Source organism: Silene latifolia, chromosome 10 (genome assembly GCF_048544455.1).
Source record: "Silene latifolia isolate original U9 population chromosome 10, ASM4854445v1, whole genome shotgun sequence".
NCBI lineage: Eukaryota > Viridiplantae > Streptophyta > Magnoliopsida > Caryophyllales > Caryophyllaceae > Silene > Silene latifolia.
In genome coordinates, this window is record NC_133535.1 from 42,280,775 (window position 1) to 42,303,483 (window position 22,709).

General features: G+C 40.3%; 2 non-coding genes across 2 annotated transcripts; both read right to left on the reverse strand.

Annotated features, from left to right (window-relative positions):
• Positions 1–10,402: 10,402 nt before the first annotated feature.
• On the reverse strand, positions 10,403–10,508 carry LOC141609713 (small nucleolar RNA R71). The gene has a single exon (XR_012527631.1). It is a non-coding gene; the product is annotated as a small nucleolar RNA R71 (small nucleolar RNA).
• Positions 10,509–19,487: 8,979 nt separating this feature from the next.
• On the reverse strand, positions 19,488–19,593 carry LOC141609626 (small nucleolar RNA R71). The gene has a single exon (XR_012527550.1). It is a non-coding gene; the product is annotated as a small nucleolar RNA R71 (small nucleolar RNA).
• Positions 19,594–22,709: the final 3,116 nt, after the last annotated feature.

Genomic DNA, 22,709 nt, shown 5'->3' on the forward strand with positions numbered 1-22,709 from the left:
CAACTGTTCTCAATCTATCAACCAACTGAAAGGAACTGTCCTAACAAACACAAATGAAGACTAAAGACTCGACATGTGATGACTCCATCCCCACTAGATCCCACGCGTATCCAAGATATACCGCTAAGCAATCGCTCACCACCCCGAATGGATCACCACAGTTTTAAAACAGTTAAACGGGTCGACTAATCACACAACTCAATATACATCAACAATAAGACAAACAGACAAATTAATCACACACACACAACCACACCAATTCCAATAATCTCAATCACCGATCGTCCACCGGACCCGCCCCCGCTGGGGGACCGCAGCCGTACCCACCAAATCCCCGCTCATCATACCGAGCGATAACCCCGTCCCATTAATGTACACATCCCTTCGTGGCGGGTTCCACAGAAGGCGAAACTAGGGCGTGAAGCCACTCCCGCAAGTGACCCCACTCAGCCGAGGCCACGCCTCGCGAACCATCAACAACGATCACAACCACAATCACAATACAATTATTATATCAAACAACCAAATACAATACATCAACCAATATCCCATTATGGGACTAATACCGAGTAGAAATCCTACCCGGTAAGCACACAATCGACGGACGGTCTCTCTGCCGAATCAAAAAGCTTCCTCTATGAACCCTCCTCCTATCATACAACACATAAAGGCTACCAAATCACATACTACACATAAAACCCCCAAATCTCTAAATTAGGGTTTAACCAAATCAAAGGAAAGACAATAAAAAGGGTACATAGATCTTACCCTCGACGCAAGGAACTCAACGGTATAATCAACGCTAGGAACTGACCTTCCAAACTCCGGGGATTGCTAATTATGCGATTAGGATGAAGAACTTGTTTGCTTTCTCTCTTAAACAGTAATTTAGGTTTTGCAAAAGTGATTTAGAATAATGACGACAAAGCTTATATACCTTAATCGCATAATTAACAAAACCCGAGAAAACTCCCCGTCAAAAACCGCTTACTCGATCGAGTACCCAAGGCTACTCGATCGAGTACCCCCTTACTCTATCGAGTACCTAAGGCTACTCGATAGAGTACCCCCTTACTCTATCGAGTACCTAAGGCTACTTGATAGAGTACCCCCTTACTCTATCGAGTACCTAAGGCTACTTGATAGAGTACCCTACAGGTCAGAAACTTCTCTAAAACACAACTTACCCTTACTCTGTCACAGGTCAGAAACTTCTCTAAAACACAACTTACCCTTACTCGACAGAGTAAGGCCTACTCGATAGAGTACCCCAAGACTTATAAATACGGAGTATTACACAAACAGTCATAGTCCACTCTTATCTTATAAGTCAATCCCAGTTCATCTATAAAAATCAGCTCCTTGGAAAAATTTTGCCCAATCTGAACCTCCAGGATTCTGGCATACCCAAAGAAACTACGATTAGATGTGGCATCATCACATTTGATGAAACTGCCCACTTCTCCACTTAATTTCTTTAGGCACTCCTTCCTCCAGAATTTAATCTCCAGCTCGTATAACTTCATCCATATTGGGACATTCTTCATTATGCTTAATAAGGGCAACCTCTGGACTCCACTCCTTGATAATTACAGGTTTGTTATCAAAGAGTAAATGCCCAGTATTCAAAACCAGTTGCTGCTGCTCCTTCGTTTTAAAGCGCACCATAAAAATCCCGTTAGGTAAAAACGACACCTTATCAACCCCATTACCCAGCCATACCCTCTTAACAAACTCCGACACCATATTACTAGGTGGGTTGGCCCCTAAGATATAGCAGAAAACAGAAGTTGACCAGTATCAAATCTCACCTTCTACATCTTCATTACTCAGTTGAAGTATCGGACGATCAGCAGGTATCTCCTCCATTGATACATTATCATCCACTAGTTCTAAATCTTCATCAATAGGTTCCAATTCCACCTCAAATCACAGCGGAGAAACCCTAAGAGCTGGTCTCCCCCCGATTTAGGTGAATTAGATTTACTGTTATTATTCGTACTAGTACTAGCAGCATTAATCGCTGGCTTTTTTTGATGATTTTGATTACTATTATTAACATGATGATCATTGTTATAATTGAGATTGTTTGTTGATTTCTTCGACCTCGCCATTGCAGAAGGTAGGAGAAATCAGTTAAAGTCGCAAGCTTCTCTCTATTTTTCTTTTCTATACTTGATGGATGGATTTTTAAATTTTTGTTAATTTCTAATATGGGAATAATGTTGTATTTTGGTGTGACTTTAGCGTTTTAATTCGAAATTATAGGAGATTTGGGGCTATAAATTTGTAAGCATCATGAGATTTCACTCAATTTGATAGGTGGAAATGTGGAATAATATGAATATTTGACAATTTGATGCTTGATGCAATAGTAGACGATGAAAGATTTGGCAAGAGATACCTCCATTAGTTATTACAAGTCTGCTAAAGCTAGCATCTCTACCTTTTGTATAAGAAATCAAATTCATACTGTTGTATTTTTTGTCAAACATAACCTTTTGTATAATTTTTTTGTTAAACACGACATTCTGGCCGGATTTCGTCAACTTAAAGCATTTCCGGTCACTTAAGTGTTTCGCACGTGAGAACCTACTTTGACTCCCTTTAAACCACCACTTGCACCAACAACCACCACAACTACGACCTATATTACACTCCCTTTTACGTATGTACCAAATTTCAGACCAAATAAAGCATCCTAACTATAACACCCCCTTCTCACCCGGCCAAGGTAATCGGTAGATGTCACCATCTCGGTTTTCCAAGGCGGTGAATCAGAATTACAGTCGTGTAACATTTTATATAAATAAATAACATGTTTAATGAATTACATAGATGAATAAAAGAATACAAGAGTGAACTATACAGTATACAACTCAACTACCATCTATGTCGTCTAACATCTAGCTATGCAACCCGACTCCAAGTGTCCGTAGCTTGTCCCATCTCCCGCAAGGTACCAAAACCAAGCCTGTACTCAAACTTCTCCCCATATGACCGGAGATATCATATGGTTCATCACAAGCTAATATCATATGGTTCATCACATTGCCACCCCAATGGTCCAAATGGCTTGTTAGTATGCTATCTGGATGGAAAGAAATAGAAGCAGGTTGGAGTTGAGTGTTTGTAGACCCGCTTGCTTGGTGAACGAGGTGAAAAAACTGGTGCATGAGAGATTACACAAACTTATACAATAATCTGTGTTATAACTGGATGCTCAATGGTTACAGCAAATTGATATTCGTGTATAATTTCTAGGCAAAGATTGTAATATGTTAAAGAAAATGCTATGTAATGATGAATATCTTGATGATGATTAATGAAAAATACTCACATTTTACCAAAAAAACACACACGTCAGTTCCAATAATAAAAATACTCATAAAATGACAAATATGTAATGCAAACAAGAGTAAATCGTGCGGCCTTCAAATCCACCTCACCGGTACCGGGGACACAACCAGGGTACCAAACAACCCGGTGACGACACTGTGACACTGCCCACCAAACAGCCGAATAGCAGCCCGTAAAATAGGTACTCGGGACACATCCTTGGTACCGAGCCCGAGCGTTAACCGGACCCCTGCCAGACATCCTGACACCATACGAGTCCCTCTATAACTCAAGTTATTAATGTGCACGTCCCCTCTTAGAGTGAGAGGCTCCAAGAGGCGACCCAAGCGTAAGACGGTCTCCTACCCGTCTTATGTCTCCTCAACAACCATGTATCACCACCACAATTCTACCAACAACCTCCAACATCCACCACAAACACGTATATCACGATATGCACACAAATGCCAAGCCTAAGGCTTTCACATGAATTACGATTATCAAACATGTCTCATGATGCAATTTCCCCATTAACATACTATAATGAAAGTCTGATGACCACATGGGACCAACACCAATGACTCCTTTATCATGTCATGACGAAATCCACACAATGATGATACCTGACAGGCTAAATCGCACACCTATCAAAGATAAACCAACTGGCCTAAACAAATGCATTAGAGGAAGTCGGGATCGTATCCACAGGGAGACAAATGTGTTCTATTTGCATTTTTAAGTCTGTCTAAATCACAAAACTGGCGGTTTGATTGGTTTTGTCTATTAACTAAAATAGCAAGAAAGAGAAATTTAATTAAGGAAAAGGATTTCAATTAAGAGAAAAGGCTAGGATATCGGGTTACCACGGTCAACAACGATCAAAAGTAAGGTCAACGGTCGGCATAAATACGGTCTGAGGGGTAATGAAAAGGTCCTTTCTGTCCCCTATTCGCCCTAGGGTACTAATTTAGCTTTCGCTCTAATTAGGATGGTCTATTGTTTGTAGCAGGTCTAACTTCTTCCAATCTCTCGATCTAGGTCGAAGTTTCCCGGGTAAAATAATTAATTACGTCGACTTAACCAATTAAATGCTATTAGATGCTACAATTAAAAACACAGATTTATATTAATGCCAGACCTAATAAACTAATTATGATCGTCTTATAACCATGGCTTCCCTATATCCTAGCAAGAGAAATTTAACTATGCATAATTGAATTGATAAACACGGCGATAGTAATGAAAATTGAATTAAACATGTTGACGAGATGTAAATAACATTTGAACATAAAGCTTGCAATTAATGAATAAGAAGAGCAAAAAGAATTAATTGAAGAACAAGGATTAATAAATTACCGAAATAGGGAAGAAAGATTACAAAGCTTTAGATCCAAAAATTCCAAGGTAATGTAACGTGCACAAGAGAGTTTTTTTGCAATATTGAATAACTACCTAATAAAGTTCTCAGTTCCCCTTAAATAAAAATAAGGGAAAATTATTAAACAAGTAACTAATGGGCCGAAATAAAACTAAACACATCTCACAGAATCTACGAGATAGTCGATCGACCAAGATATCAGTCGATCGACTGATTCCAGACACAACAATAGTCGATCGATTAAACGGGGTGGCCGATCGACTTTTCTGCATAGCACAACTTCTCTTTGGCGTACTTCCTTGCATGCTCACGCACCTCAAGGCGGTATCTTCCGAGCTTCAATCTTCCAACATCCAAAATGCAACACCGGGGACAGGTTTTGGCTTGTTTACACTCGTCTGGGTCCAAAACTGCATAGAATGCAAAGTAACCTAAAGTAAACCATTCTTGGGAGGATAGTAGCTATTTGCTACGTAAAAAGCATAAAAATGCGTGCTAAATGGCAAAGAAAAGTGCATAAATAAAGCACGCATCAATACCAACAACATTCATTTACTATTTGTGTTGTAAAGTAATCTAATTACCATGTATGACCAACAACAACAAAAACAAGAATGACATATGTAAACACATGAAAAATATTCATATTACCAAAACCGAGTAGGAAAATCCTACCTTTTAGCATACTTCATAAGCTACTCGAAACAAGTAAGATCTCGTCTCATAAAACCGCCTCATCCAACATGAATTACATAACAACCATCACAATACATCCTATATACTTATATAATACAAAACCTCTTATTATTACCCTTTAATTACCCATATTACTAATAATAATCACTAATTAATAATTGTCATAAAACCCCCCAAAAATTAGGGTTAAAACAAAAGAAGGACAAAAGGTAGATCTTACTCACAAGGTGAAAGGAAGAGGAAGAAGGGTAGAACATCTTCAAATCCAAGCTTCGAATCCATGGTGGAAGGTTTACGGGATTTTTAGAGAGAGGAGATGTAACACCCCCTTCTTACCCGGCCAAGTTAATCGGGAGATGTCACCATTTCGGTTTCCCGAGTCAGTGAATCGGAACTACAATTAAGTAACAATTAATATATATATATATATATATATATATATATATATATATATATATATATATATATATATATATATAATATGTTTGTGTTACTCGCTTTTAATGAATTAAGTTGATTTCAATAACATGTAACCTCTTATGTTAAGACTTTCCCATCTAAAAAAAAATTGAAGATTTGAGCAAATGACTATTATGGTAAGAGACTAGTGTAGTATGTCATGGTTGAGTCAAGTTTGAACAAGTTGGATGATAAGCAAGGGTAGTAGATGTGATTAAAGTTATGTGTTAAACCATATTATGTCACAAGAAATTCAATTCCCATAAAAGAATTTATAACATGAGAAATTTTTTTGAATGTTGGTTAAAATACATGAGAACTATGTTGGTATTTTCTTTTATTTGTCATCCACCAATTTGAGAATTAGAGAAAATTTTCGTTCATATCCAAAATTGACTTCCAATTATTACCTTTCCCATTCCATATTTTGTGTGTGATTCTTTCTTGTAACATGTAGAGGAACACTAGAGCCGGCCGTGGAAGGAATGCCCGCCAACCACAACAAGAGGCATCGCCCGCTATCACCCTTCCGGGCTACCCGACGATAGCCTTTGGGAGCGAACATCACCAGAGTAACTTCGAGGTTCTAGTAACTAGAAGGACGGCCGCAACAAAGTGCATGTCGGTAAGTACCTTAGAGGATTTTGGAATAGAGAGGGAGGTACATGACAGCTTTACAGTTCTCTGGTTGGAAGGATTGTACAACATAAAGGAGATAAGCTACCATAACCTCACCCTCGAGTTTTTGAGCTCTTTCACCTATGACAAGGAAACAGATGATGTGAGTTTTAGGCTCAAGAATACCACCTTCAACTTAGATAGTGATGCCTTTGGCGACCATTTGGGAGTGGGTAAACGAGTCAAGGGTCACCATGGCAAGGTTGAGAAGGACATGAAAGCTTCGAGGTATTTTCATCTCTATACGAGTAAGAGAAAGACCAGTGTGAGTAACATGAAAACTAATGATGTCGAGCACCTCGTTCTAAAGATCTTTTTTGCGCTCCTTGACCAACCTTCTTTATGGGAGGAAAGACCCGAGCAAACTCAACTCCACTGAGGTGTTGATCTTGAGTTCTTACCTAACAACATATTTCAGAAATCGCGTCGTTTGATTGACATTTTGTATAAATGTGTGTCGGAAAGCTCAAAAAATGTTTTAGAAAATGAAAAAAATGGTTAAACATTTCAAAAATACCTGGAGCATTTTATGCACGACGACGAGGTCGCAATGAGATTAATTAGATTCAAAACCAACACCTGAACAAAAACCGAATCAAAATTCAAATCCCTACTCAAACATGAGTCAAACCCGAGTCAAACACAATAACCCACCCCAAATATCACCCACATCTTATTTTACACGGTGCAAACACAATAACCACAAAACAAATCCAACAAAACTTAGGATAATAGAACAAACCACAAATTCCAAATTTGCGAAAGAGACAAGACAACCCCTTGTGTCGCCAATATACTCGTGCCTCAATGGGTGGCAATTGGCATGTATGGCCACATCGCCCAAAATGCACAACACCACACATTCATCTATAAATACCCTTCAAGCACCACCATTTAAACTTACGCGAGAGTCCGCCTTTTCTTTCTCCCTTAAAATTCTTGACCTCGACTTCGAAAGTCAAAAACCGACACGTGTTTTCGACCAACCGATTGAAAACACGAGCCATCCACATTGTTTGGTACCGTCATCATGCATTAAAAACACTTGGCTTACCACTTTGACCAACTACACCCACGCTAAAGCAAAGCAATACTCCATATTTATAAAACGGTTTTTCTAATCGAGCTTTCCGACTCATAAGTTTTACACTTTGTCGATTTCTCGTCAAACAACCGAGCATGTAAGTATGAGGGTATAATTAATCCTCTTATTTCATATTCTCTTTCTTGTTTTCATGACTTTAACATCATAATACGATTCAAAACTTGGAAATATCAAGCCAAAACCGAGTTTTGACCTCAGACAGAGGTCTATTGCCTCGCCTAGAGGCTCGCGCCTCTTATGGCTTCTCAAGTTAGAACTCAAAGTGTTTAAGTTCATCATTCCTTTACATTCCAACATTTTATTTTATCCTTTTCTTTACGGTTTTCTTACCATTTCAAATCATTTTTATGATAAATATTTTTGACCATTGCCGAAATCATCTTTGGTTATTTATACCATGACGGTTTTATCCCGTGTAACGATGATATTGTTGGTTAATAACAAATTTATGGAGATTTGAACTTTTTCGTCTCCTATTTCTTTAATTTTTATCTTTTATTCAAATTTGCAAACATTTTAGTCATATTCATAATCATCCTTGGTCCACATATACCATGTCGGTTTAACCCCGAGTATGATGATCGAAACGTGCATTTTATATAGCCTTTTTAGTCTTATATTGCACGTATTTCTATGCAATTATGTACTGTTATGTATTGCAAAATGCCCCGAATTGGCTACTTTGGTTTGTTTTATCTAAATTGCAGAAATGAACATGAAAGTGGTGAAACCGCGTCTTATTCGTCCTATTTAGCATGCATAATGAGGAGACGGGAATGTTAGAGCAAGAAATATGCCTTGGAGTGCGTAAAGGGTGGTCAACGAAGCGGTCAAAGACAACTTAAGAGGCTGATCTGAAGAAAAGCACTCGATCAAAGGGTTCTAGTGTTTGATCGAGTGGTTTGGAGGACACGAGAGGTCAATCGAGTACTTTTGTTTACTCGATCGAAATGCTGAATACTGGAGTTCCTCGATCGAGAACTTTATTTACTCGATCGAGAGGAAAAGCTGGAGAAGACCTCGATCGAGTTGTCTGAATCCACTCGATCGAGTGGTTTGCTATTCTAAGTGGGCTTTAGTGACCCGTGTTACTATTATTTTGTTTAAGATTTGTTTTTCCTATTTAAGCATACGTTAATTAGGTCATTAGGACGTCTCTTTTATCTCAAAACACTCTAATCTCTCTTTCATACTTTTGACTGTAAAAATTTTCCTCCTTTCCTTTAATCTCTTGCTCGGATATTGGATTGTTCTTTACGCCTGAATTCTTTTGATTGTAATAATTCTTCTCTTAATCTTAATCTTATTATTTATTGTTTGCTTTAATCCTTGTTCCTCCTTAATTACTTCTGCCCTAATTTAGTTTATGCTTAATCATTATTATTTCATTATGTCTTCCATTAGTACACTTAATATTATTATTGTTGACACCATTAATATTATGAGTAGCTAATTCCTTTAATGTCGGGATTAGGGAATCCATGGTAGGATTGTGACGATGTAGCGAATAGACTAGACGATTTATTTGTGAGAATCTGTCCCATAGCAATTTAACTGTAATATCAACTTAGTTGAGTGTACGCTTCTAAGTTACCTTTAATCTGGTTAATTTTACTCCTGGATCGGAAGATTGGATTAAATAGACCTGCTATGAACAGTAAACTACCCTAATGAGGACGGAAGTTAAGTTAGAGGGATTCTAGGATAGAAAGTGGAACGGAAGGACCTTTCCTGTATCCTTCTCACAGTAGATTGTCTAGGCTATTTGTAGCTGAGTCGATAGACTACCATGGTGAACTGAAATCCTGGCATACTTTCTCTATTTGATCATCTTTATTACATTTTCTCACTTTTATTACTCTTGTTTAATTTCTCTTTGCTTTAATCTTTTATTAGTTTAGAAATTAAAAATCAAACCCCCATTTTGTGACCTAATAGACGGACCTTTAACAGATATCTTGCCTCCCTGTGGATACGATCCCGGCTTCCCGAGCTATATTAGTTAGAGACCAGTTGGTTATTTTTGGTAGGTATACGATTAGCCTGTTAAATTTTGGCGCCGTTGCCGGGGAGGCAATGGCCCTATCTATTTTTTTGTTTCGTTTATTTTTATCCGTCTCGGGGAATTTTCATTCCTTGAGACAGTTCTCACTTATTTCTTTCAGTGTTGTGTATGCCCAGGTCAAACAGGTTGGAATTAGTCACAGCTGATCCTGAGCCAGAGAGATCTTTTCGGCATAGACTCCGTCTGCAAAGAAAGAATCGAAAGGAAGACTTCAGTACTTTCGAGCCCGAGTTACAACACTTTTTATTCGCAGAAGACCCGTCTTTTGAAGAAGACAATCTCATTTCTGCTATCAAACCAGTAAAGATGCCTAACATAGTGAGACACTCAGAGCCCACAGCTGTCTCGATTCCTAAAGGTTTTAAGCTCTCAACTGAGGACGGTAACACGTTTGATATCCGTCCGTCTTACATAAATTTGGTAGAAAGAAATCTTTATCGAGGTGTGGCGGGTGAAGATCCGCGGAAGCATATGGAGGTCTTTACTGACTACTGCTCTATTATTCCCGCTACTAAGGGAGTAACTCAAGACAAGATAAAGGAAGTTCTATTTCCTTTTTCGTTGACTGATGGAGCCAGAGAATGGCTGACTGATCTTGACCGGACTGCTGCTGGTATCACCAACTGGGAGACCCTTGCACTTGCCTTCTGCAAAAGATACTTCCCTCCACAACGCACTAATCAGCTGAGGGGTAAGATTACTAGTTTCAAGCAGGCACCTGATGAGAATTTCTATGAAGCTTGGTGCCGGTTCAAGAAGCTAGTAAGGTCTCTTCCTCACCATGGTTTTGATCAGTGGTTCTTGGGCAACCAGTTCTACAATGGGTTGTACGATGACCACAGAGCTATACTTGACGCCTCATCCAATGGGAGATTTCAAAAGAACATTGATGACGATAAGGGATGGGGCATTATTGAGGAGATGGCGACCCATTGTGCTGAATATGGGAACCCCAGGGACGGAATTCGGACTGTTCACTCGGTCGATAATGCGGTCGTGGCTCAGCTGGAGGCCATGAATGCTCATTTTGATAGGTTGGAATTGCAGCAAGCTGACGATCAACAGGCGGTTCATCTGTTGACTAGACAGGAAACTGTCACTTGTGAGAGATGTGGGAGCAATAATAGCCACACTGCTGTAGACTGTCTAACAGAGAAGGAACAAGTCCTTGCCTTTCAGCAATATAGGCAAGGAGGAGGTTCCTACTACAATAATCAAGGGGCAGTCCATCCCAATTTGAGGTGGACAAGTCAGAATGTTCTTAATCCTACTCCTCCACCGCAGCAGCAGCAAGCCTATGTCCCTCCTCATAAAGCTCAACAAGGCTTTCAAAAGCCTCCTTCTTTCCCTCCACCACATCAAGGAGCTTCATCTTCCAGTGGGGTAAGTGAGCTGACTGAGTTAAAGACAATGATTCAATCATTGACAAAGCAATTGCAAATGAGTGACCAACAGAATGAAGCTTCAATCAAGTCACTTGAAACTCAAGTTGGTCAGTTGGCCGCAAGCCAATCCACAAGGAAACCGGGTCATTTGGCATCTCAATCCGAGAAGAATCCACATGAGACGATTAACTTAATTAATTTGCGAAGTGTTCGTTCCTACGAAGGACCAAAGTTGTCAGCTGATAAGGACATTTCAGACTCGAGGGAAGCTATTATGGAGAATGAACAGTCGCCTATTGCTGAAAGTATGCCTAGCACGAAAAATATACTCGATCGACTGATTTCAGGTGGTCGATCGAGTAGAAAAGCTGCTGAAATTTCTTGATCAAATGGAATTAGTGCTCGATCGAGTAATTTGGATAATCACGAAACTGATCGAGAGATTGAAACCACTCGATCGAGTAGAATTGCTGAAGAAATTGTTCGATCGAGTGGAACTTTGCCTTGATCAAACACTGTGCATATAGAGGAACTCGATCGAGAGCATGAAAGTGTTCGATCGAGTGAAAGCTCACCTGAAAAGACTCGATCGAGAGGTAAAAAGACTCGATCAAGTGAAAAAGAGCTTGAACCTGCTGAGACGTTGGAAGAGAGGAACAAAGGGCTCGAGATTCCCATTACGGTGCCCTTTCCAAGGCGATTACAGAGCAACAAAACCAATCAACAGTTCGGGAAATTTGCCGAGCTCCTGAAAAGTTTACATGTTAATGTTCCGTTCGCCGAGTTGCTGGCTCAGATACCCTCTTACTTAAAGTATAGGAAAGAAATTTTATCGCGTAAGAGGCATATAAACGATCATGAGACGGTATCTTTAACTGAGGTAGGGACTGCCCTAGTTCAAAATAAGTTGCCACCTAAACAGTCAGACCCAGGTAGTTTCTCGATTCCGTGTCATATAGGAACCCATTTGATTGACAATGCGCTATGTGATCTAGGTGCTAGCGCGAGCGTCTTACCTCTATCTCTCACTAAGAGACTTGGTTTGACCAAATTTAATTGCACTAACATGACCGTAATGATGGCCGACCGTAGTATATCACGGCCGTTAGGAGTTATAGAGGACATACCTGTCAAGATAGGGAGATTCTTTATTCCCGTAGACTTCGTAGTGCTTGACATCCTCGAGGACACTCACACCCCTATTATTTTAGGGAGACCATTTTTATTCACTGCTCGCGCGGTGATCGATGTCGGGGGCAAGACACTTACGTTTCAGGTAGGAGATAAAGAATTGATTTTTCATCAATCTAAATCTCGTAGGGCTCCCATGCAAGCTCAACCTTGCAATGCCCTATCCTCTACTGACCTAGATATAGACACTCCAGCTGAGAATGTTGAATTTTGTGCCGCTATTGTAACCCCTCCTCCTCGGACTAAGAGCGAAAAGGAGTAACAATCTTCTGTTTTCCTTACTGCATGTACAGATGTAATGGATGCCGGAGTTGTCAACGGTTAAAGTGCGATTAAAGTCAATTAAAATGGAGATGCCAATGTCAAAGCTCATGGGAAAGACAAAGGGAAGAAGAAAGTCCGTGCATACGTGGACGTCAACTACTCTCCCCCTACCAGTTCAAACTCAAGCTTATGGAGATCGAACAGGACGGTCAAAGATGCTGAAGGGACCTCCACCAATCAGAAGCCCTCTTTTGGGCTACTGGAATGTTTTGGGAATTAAGCGGGGAATGCCCCGTTGTAACAAATTGTAAAATTTAAATTTCTATCGAACTTCTTTATTGCATTTCTAGAATTGCTAGACTTTAGACTATTTAGCTTAGCTAGAAAAGACTATAGACTGCGTATTTTGCGATTTGGTATGTGCGGGATATGTTTGTGCGTGTTTTTATACAGGTTTGGGGAGATAATGTCGCATTGGAATGAGTTACACGAGAAAAGAACTCGATCGAGTACTTTTTATACTTGATCGAGAAGAATGCCCAAGAGAACAGCTCGATCGAGTAGTTTCAGTTACTCGATCGAAATGGCAAAAATGAAGAGTACTCGATCGAGAGGAATTTCATTCGATCGAGCAGAATGGAAGCCAATGTTCTCGATCGAGTAATTTAAAATCACTCGATCGAGTGGAATTTCTTTTTACACGCATGAAGTTACCTCTTTAAACTTCTATTTTTCTTCATTCTAATTTATTCTTCATTTGTTTTCCTTATTTGCGATAATCACCCCAATTCCTCCCTAATTCTTGCCTTAAAACCAAATCCAACACCCACATTATTTACATTGCTAATAAATCGACCAAAGCCCTCTACTTTCCCCTTCAAATTTGTTCTTCTTTGCGGTTAATTAAGGGAATTAGGGTTTGCGGGTTTTCGATCAAAATTCCGCCTATTTGCATCATTTTCTTGTCGATTTTATTGCTTCTTTTGTGGGATTATACATCAAGTAAGTATTTCCTTTGCTCTCTTGTCGATTATTTGTTAATTTCGTATTGTTAGAGCATTTGGGGTTTAGAGTTTGTCATTCAATTCGAAAAACCCGACTGAAATTGGGGATTTTGTGCTTAATTTGTTTAATTGATTGTTATTCCCCCTTGCTTACTTAATTAGGATGGAAAGTAGTTCATTGTCTTCGACTAGTTCGACCTTTGTTCCATCCTTGACTGAGACGGTCATTCCGACTGTTAGTACCACTGTTGATTCCCCTGTTTTAGCTATTGTTGTCACTGGTACTACCACTGCTGTTGTTGCTAGTTCCGCCTCTGTCGCGCCTAGCTCTGTTTTCGCCTCTGTGTCTGCCTCCGTCTCAGCTAGCACTGCTGCTAGATCTACCTCTGCTGCTTCTACTAGTGCAGCCGCTGCTAGTACTTCTGGTACGGTGACCACCCTTGCTGCGTGGTCACCAGCTGTCACAGCTGCTTACCGAGCGGCCTTAGTACCTCGTTCCGTCAGAGGACGGGCTTCTTCTTCAGGTACTAGAGGCCGGGGTCGCGGACGAGCCACGCCTGTTGCTGGCCCTGTCACTATCCGAGTTGATGACTCACTTAACCAGCACCCCGACTACCCTAAGGTAATTTTCGTTAATGCTTTACATCGTCAACGTTTCTTTGCTTTAGAGAGCTGTGATTTTCTGTCTACTAAATTTTTGTGTCGTAAGTCACTTGATAAGTTAGGTATTTATGAGCCCGTACTTGAGATTTTGAGAGGGGCGGGGATGTCAGGACTGATTACCATGAGTGTCTTGACCTACAAGGAGCTGACTCTCAAGCTTTTCAGCTCCTTTACCTTCTCTTCTGGCGCCTACGCCACTGACCCGACCTGTGCTTCTGTTTCTTTCCGGTTATTTAACCGGAATTTTTCTTGGACCTTAGAGGAGTTTGGCACTAGGTTAGGTCTTTCTTTTACGGGTGACACTGCCTCTCCTAGGAAGGTCATCCGCCAGTTGTGGAGGACCTTGACACAGACTAGCTACGAGGAGCGCAAGCTCGCGCATGTCCACCTTCCCCCGGCCCGTTACTTCTTGCGTCTCATTGGTGGGACCATCTTTGGCCGTAAAGAACCTAACAATGTGAACAACATTGAGCTGTCTATTCTCGGTGGGTACCTGACCATTGACAGTGAGGGACCCTTTTGTGCTTAACATTGCTTACTTGACTGCTCAGTACTTTCACACGGTGGGGCGGAAGACTACGGGCACCATTTTTTGAGGTGGCATAGCCACTTTTCTTGCCCGTTCTATCTTCCCCGCCTTTCCTCGTTACTTACAGCACCTAGACACTGATAGGTACCTTGACCTGGCAGCTATGTTGTCTATGACTTGGCTTACTTATGACCATCAGACATGGAAGATTTGCGGTTCCTTGTCTCTACCCTTATCTTGCACCACTCTGCCTCGCCTTGTCCCCCTGCCTACTGTTAAGGGCAGGTTACCTCCACCACTACCCATGTATCACCTCCCGCTTGGTCCACCTCCTACCATGTCCGCTTCTAAGAAGCGGAAGAGACCTGAGACCGGAGAGGGATCTACACCTTTTACGGGTGGCCAGACTTCCACGGCCACTCCTACCCCGGTCCCTACTCCTACTCCTGCACTCGACCAGACACAGCTAGTTTACCCGGCTAATTTTTTTCCTCCTCCTTCCTTTGAGGCGTCGGCGGTCCTTAACCAAGGGCGTCGTGACAGTTTGTTGCTTGAGCTTCTTAGCAGGCAGGCTCGTATGGAGCGGGACATAGCTCTTGCTTTGTTCCCTCTATACGAGTATCACATGATGAGCCAACGTCCCGTTCCTGAGGGCTGGCCACACCCGTATTTCTACCGGTACCCAGCTGAGGGGTACCCACAGCCAGCCAGTGACGAGGACACAGCTGAGGAGGCGGCGAGGACTCAGGCTGAGGAGGCGAGGAGGAGGGAGCAGCAGGTGGACCCAGACTTCACGATGGAGGACGTGGAGGACGAGGCTGACGAGTAGCTACTGGTCTACTCACTTCCCCAGTTTTCTGGCGGGTTTGGGGAAGTTCGTGTTTTGTTTGTACATTCTTGCTCTCTTATTTGTTTTGTCTCCTTTTTAATTATTGTTTTCCATGCATTTATCGGTTGTATTTTCCCGTTCCCCTGTATTTATCTTTGCTGGTGTATGCTGGAGGACAACGAGGGCGTTGTCCGTTTTGGTTTGGGGAGGGTAATGCATCCTTTGAGTCTGCATTTGCATTCGTTTTGCATTCACGTTTCCTTTTTCTGCTTGCATTGTATTTGATTCTTTTTAAAAAAAATCATAAAAAAAATTCAAAAAATAATAAAATTTTAAAAATCAAAAAAATAATCACGTTTCATTTTGCATATAGGTTGAGTCGGAACGGTTGATTTCCGTGATGATATTGCACTGTAACTTGTCATTTTTTTTTACTTGAGCCTTGCACTATATTGACAGTTATTAGCTGAGTCTTACGCATATCTACGAGTTTTTGTTCAAATTTAGCTGACTGTGTAGACTTGACCTGATAAATTGGCAACCTACTCTATAATTTCTGAGTTCTAGAAGCATATAACTGTTGACATTCATGACCAGTTTACATAGGAATTGAGAGTAGTACTCCTTGCATAACATGTTTATCATTTTTGCACATTCATGAAATTCGATTTCTTGCTAATTGCATACATTCGGGTTTGTGGTCGGTGTCACATGCAGGGAGGTGCTTGCAAATTCCCCTTTCTTTCATTTTTCACCCATTTAGCTCCACTTAAGCCAAATTTAGCCTTTTTGACCCATTAGCTACACCCATAATTAAGCCTGCCTTGTCAAGCTAGTTTAGTGTAACTTTTGCGGTATTTTGATCCATGTTGCGAGTTTGGCACGATTGTTCTTTTGATTGGAGTTGGTAGAAAAATGAGGAAGGATGAGTTTATGAAAAAAAAAAAAAAAAAAAAAGAACATGAAAAAAGAAAAAATGAAGGAAACGTGTGATTGAAAAAAAAAGGAAAAAAAATGAAAAAAGAGGTTGAATCATACGGGCAGAAGAAAAAAAAATTGAAAAAGTTGAGTTGTTTGAGTAAATAGGACCGTATTAAAAAAAGGGAAGTTTGTGACGGTCTACTCCTCTGTTCTTATTCATATATTTTTGAGGAAATAGTGTATTTGATTAGTGAGTTTTGTGCCATGAAGGGCACTTGTGCATTATTTTATAGTCAGCTGAGATTCGGATGATCTTATATGGTCTTGTTTAGGAACTAGCTTGACGCTTTACCTTCACATTCCCATAATTTGTTTTTGCCCTTTCTTACCTGAACCTCACTTTCCTATACTATTTGTAAGCCCTCGGCTGTGACGGACATTGTTGGTTGGAGTGTATACATAGTACTTGAATCGTCTATCATTTTTGTTGCATGCATGTTATGTAGGTCGCAGTTTAGGTGAGTGACTGTTTCTCTTTCTCTCTTATACATATATAATTCACCCTTTGCTTCATGAGAGAAGAGCGACCACGTGAGAGTCCGATTTTGTTGGTCTAGCAAGGTCGATAGGTCAGCTTTATTTATGGACATCTTATAACTCGTTTGCGTATTGACCGTTGTAGCTATGACTGTTGATGTTTGTTTGCATTAAATTGGTTCAAGTAAACAAGTTATAGCTAGCTCTGAGTTTTCATTTCCGTTCCATTAGTTTGCGTTTAGTTTACTCGAGGGCGAGTAAAGGTTCGGTTTGAGGAGATTTGATACGTGCATTTTATATAGCCTTTTTAGTCTTATATTGCACGTATTTCTATGCATTTTTATAAGTAGTATGTATTGCAAAATGCCCCGAATTGGCTACTTTGGTTTGTTTTGTCTAAATTGCAGAAATGAACCTGAAAGTGGTGAAACCGCGTCTTATTCGTCCTATTTAGCATGCATAATGAGGAGACGGGAATGTTAGAGCAAGAACTATGCCTTGGAGTGCGTAAAGGGTGGTCAACAAAGCGGTCAAAGACAACTTAAGAGGTTGATCTAAAGAAAAGCACTCGATCGAAGGGTTCTAGTGTTCAATCGAGTGGTTTGGAGGACACGAGAGGTCGATCGAGTACTTTTGTTTACTCGATCGAAATGCTGAATACAGAGTTCCTCGATCGGGAACTTTATTTACTCGATCGAGAGGAAAAGCTGGAGAAGACCTCGATCGAGTGGTCTGAATCCACTCGATCGAGTGGTTTGCTATTCTAAGCGGGCTTTAGTGACCCGTGTTACTATTATTTGTTTAAGCTTTGTTTTCCTATTTAAGCATGCGTTAATTAGGTCATTAGGACGTCTCTTTTATCTCAAAACACTCTAATCTCTCTTTCATACTTTCGACTATAAAACTTTTCCTCCTTTCCTTTAATCTCTTGCTCGGATATTGGATTGTTCTTTACGCCTGAATTCTTTTGATTGTAATCATTCTTCTCTTAATCTTAATCTTATTATTTATTGTTTGCTTTAATCCATGTTCCTCCTTAATTACTTCTGCCCTAATTTAGTTTATGCTTAATCATTATTACTTCATTATGCCTTCCATTAGTACACTTAATATTATTACTGTTGACACCATTAATATTATGAGTAGCTAATTCCTTTAATGTCGGGATTAGGGAATCCATGGTAGGATTGTGACGATGTAACGAATAGACTAGACGATTTATTTGTAAGAATCTGTCCCATAGCAATTTAACTGTAATATCAACTTAGTTGAGTGCACGCTTCTAAGTTATCTTTAATCTGGTTATTGTTACTCCTGGATCGGAATATTGGATTAAATAGACCTGCTATGAACAGTAGACTACCCTAATGAGGACGGAAGTTAAGTTAGAGGGATTCTAGGATAGAAAGTGGACCGGAAGGACCTTTCCTGTATCCTTCTCACAGTAGATTGTCTAGGCTACTTGCAGCTGAGTCGATAGACTACCATGGTGAACCGAAATCCTGGCATACTTTCTCTATTTGATCATCATTATTACATTTTCTCACTTTTATTAATCTTGTTTAATTTCTCTTTCCCTTAATCTTTTATTAGTTTAGAAATCAAAAATCAAACCCCTATTTTGTGACCTAATAGACGGACCTTTAACATATATGTTGCCTCCCTGTGGATACGATCCCGACTTCCCTAGCTATATTAGTTAGAGACCAGTTGGTTATTTTTGGTACGTATACGATTAGCCTGTCACATTTTGGCGCCGTTGCCGGGGAGGCAATAGCCCTATCTGTTTTTTTGTATCGTTTATTTTTATCCATCTCAAGGAATTTTCATTCCTTGAGACAGTTCTCACTTATTTCTTTCAGTGTTGTGTATGCCCAGGTCAAACAGGTCGGAATTAATCCCAGCTGATCCTGAGCCAGAGAGATCTTTTCGGCATAGACTCCGTCTGCAAAGAAAGATTCGAAAGGAAGACTTGAGTACTTTCGAGCCCGAGTTACAACACTTTTTATTCGCAGAAGACCCGTCTTTTGAAGAAGGCAATCTCATTTCTACTATCAAACCAGCAAAGATGCCTAACATAGCGAGTCACTCAAGGCCCACAGCTGCCTCGATTTCCAAAGGTTTCAAGCTCTCAACTGAGGACGGTAACACGTTTGATATCCATCCGTCTTACATAAATTTGGTAGAAAGAAATCTTTATCGAGGTGTGGCGGGTGAAGATCCGCGGAAGCATGTGGAGGTCTCTACTGACTACTGCTCTACTATTCCCGCTACTAAGGGAGTAACTCAAGACAAGATAAAGGAAGTTCTATTTCCTTTTTCGTTGACTGATGGAGCCAGGGAATGGCTGACTGATCTTGACCGGACTGCTGGTGGTATCACCAACTGGGAGTCCCTTGCACTTGCCTTCTACAAAAGATGCTTCCCTGCACAACGCACTAATCAGCTGAGGGGTAAGATTTCTAGTTTCAAGCAGGCACCTGATGAGAATTTCTATGAAGCTTGGTGCCGGTTCAAGAAGCTGGTGAGGTCTCTTCCTCACCATGGTTTTGATCAGTGGTTCTTGTGCAACCAGTTCTACAATGGGTTGTACGATGACCATAGAGCTATACTTGACGCCTCATCCAATGAGAGATTTCAAAAGAACATTGATGACGATAAGGGATGGGACATTATTGAGGAGATGGCGACCCATTGTGCTAAATATGAGAACCCCAGGGATGGAATTCTGACTGTTCACTCGGTTGATAATGCGGTCGTGGCTCAGCTGGAGGCCATGAATGCTCGTTTTGATAGGTTGGAATTGCATCAAGCTGGCGATCAACAGACGGTTCATCTGTTGACTAGACAGGAAACTATCACTTGTGAGAGATGTGGGAACAATAACGGTCACACTGTTGTAGACTGTCTGACAGAGAAGGAAAAAGTCCTTGCCTTTCAGCAATATAGGCAAGGAGGAGGTTCCTACTATAATAATCAAGGGGCAGTCCATCCCAATTTGAGGTGGACAAGTCAAAATGTTCTTAATCCTACTCCTCCACCGCAGCTGCAGCAAGCCTATGTCCCTCCTCATAAAGCTCAACAAGGCTTTCAAACGCCTCCTTCTTTCCCTCCACCACATCAAGGAGCTTCATCTTCCAGTGGGGTAAGTGAGCTGGCTGAGTTAAAGACAATGATTCAATCATTGACAAAGCAATTGCAAATGAGTGACCAACAGAAGGAAGCTTCAATCAAGTCACTTGAAACTCAAGTTGGTCAGTTGGCCGCAAGCTAATCCACAAGGAAACCGGGTCATTTGCCATCTCAATCCAAGAAGAATTCACATGAGACGATTAACTTAATTAATTTGCAAAGTGTTCTTCCTACGAAGGACCAAAATTGTCAGCTTGATAAGGACATTTCAGACCCGAGGAAAACTATTATGGAGAATGAACAGTCGCCTATTGCTGAAAGTATGCCTAGCACGAAGAATATACTCGATCGACTGATTTCAGGTGGTTGATCGAGTAGAAAAGCTGCTGAAATTACTCGATCGAATGGAATTAATGCTTGATCGAGTAATTTGGATAATCAAGAAACTGATCGAGAGATTGAAACCACTCGATCGAGTGGAATTGCTAAAGAAACTATTCGATCGAGTGGAACTTTGCCTCGATCGAACACTGTGCATATAGAGGAACTCGATCGAGAGCATGAAAGTGTTCGATCAAGTGAAAGCTCACCTGAAAGAATTCGATCGAGAAGTAAAAAGACTTGATCGAGTGAAAAAGAGCTTGAACCTGCTGAGACGTTGGAAGAGAGGAACAAAGGGCTCGAGATTCCCATTACGGTGCCATTTCCAAGGCAATTACAGAGCAACAAAATCAATCAACAGTTCGCGAAATTTGCCGAGCTCCTGAAAAGTTTACATGTTACTGTTCCGTTCGCCGAGTTGCTGACTCAGGTACCCTCTTACTTAAAGTTTATAAAAGAAATTTTGTCGCGTAAGAGTCATATAAACGATCATGAGACGGTAGCTTTAACTGAGATAGGGACTGCCCTAGTTCAAAATAAGTTGCCACCTAAACAGTCAGACCCGGGTAGTTTCTCGATTCCGTTTCATATAGGAACCCATTTGATTGACAATGCGCTATGCGATCTAGGTGCTAGCGTGAGCGTCTTACCTCTGTCTCTTTCTAAGTGACTTGGTTTGACTAAATTTAATTGCACTAACATGACCGTACAGATAGCCGACCGTAGTATATCACGGCCGTTAGGAGTTATAGAGGACATACCTATCAAGATCGGGAGATTCTTTATTCCCGTAGACTTCGTAGTGCTTGACATCTTCGAGGACACTCACACCCCTATTATTTTAGGGAGACCATTTTTATTCACTGCTCGCGCAGTGATCGATGTCGGGGGCAAGACACTTACGTTTCAGGTAGGAGATGAAGAATTGATATTTCATCAATCTAAATCTCGTAGGGCTCCCATGCAAGCTCAACCTTGCAATGCCCTATCCTCTACTGACTTAGATATAGACACTCTAGCTGTGAATGTTGAATTTTGTGCCGCTATTTTAACCCCTCCGCCTCGGACTGAGAGCGGAAAGGAGAACAATCTTCTGTTTTCCTTACTGCAGGTACAGATGTAATGGATGCCGGAATCAAAAATCTTCTGTTTTCCTTTCCTGTATCCTTTTCACAGTAGATTGTCTAGGCTATTTGTAGCTGAGTCGATAGACTACCATGTGTTGGGAAATGTGTCCTCAACAATAGTGCGATCACATGATTTAAATATCATAATTAAATCTCAAATTAAGAATACGTGAGGGATGATTTATTATATAATCGACTGATCGTCATTAATCGGTAATGATTGGCTGACTAGAGTTTGACATTACTGTCGTGTGACGGTGGTGGTCAGTTGATCCCTTAAGGTCACACCTAAAGGACAATTCCCTTAATGGATAAATTGATTAATTGTATGACGATACGAGGTAATCAATTCCTTAAAAGTGAACGATTTACTTGTGAGAGAGAATATTAATATCTTATTGTAATGGGATTAAATAAGATTTATTTTAGTAATAAAAATGCATTATTACTAAAATTGCTTATTGTTTGAGAAACAATAGAGATTAGAATGAATGTTTAATTATAATTACAAGATGTTGTGAATTATAATTTTATGACTCATTTTATTTATGTGATCAAGTATCACTAGTCAATTTATTGTATGTAATTTAATTAATTTCTAAAATGATATTTATGGGATAAATATGCATTAAATTAATTAATAACATGTAAAATACTACATGTGACATATTGTGTGACAAATGACAAATTGACAAAATAAAATGGTAGTCCATTTTAAGAGCATGGACCGAATGGAGGGAGATATAATGGTGTAAGATTGATTTATTTTATGATAAATATATCATAGGCTTTTCTTTTATAGCCTTACACCTATCTTACAATGTCATACCTTTTATACATTGTGAAGACCAAAAAGGGAAAAGTAAGATTCCCCTTTGGCTCCATCCTACCCGGCCTCACCTCTTCAAATGGGGACTTTTGTCCTCATTTTTCCACTAACACTCATTCACAAAATCTACATGCAAGCTTTTCTCTTCCTTCTCTCTAGTTCTCTCCAACAAGTTTTTGGAGATTTACAAGTTTTGT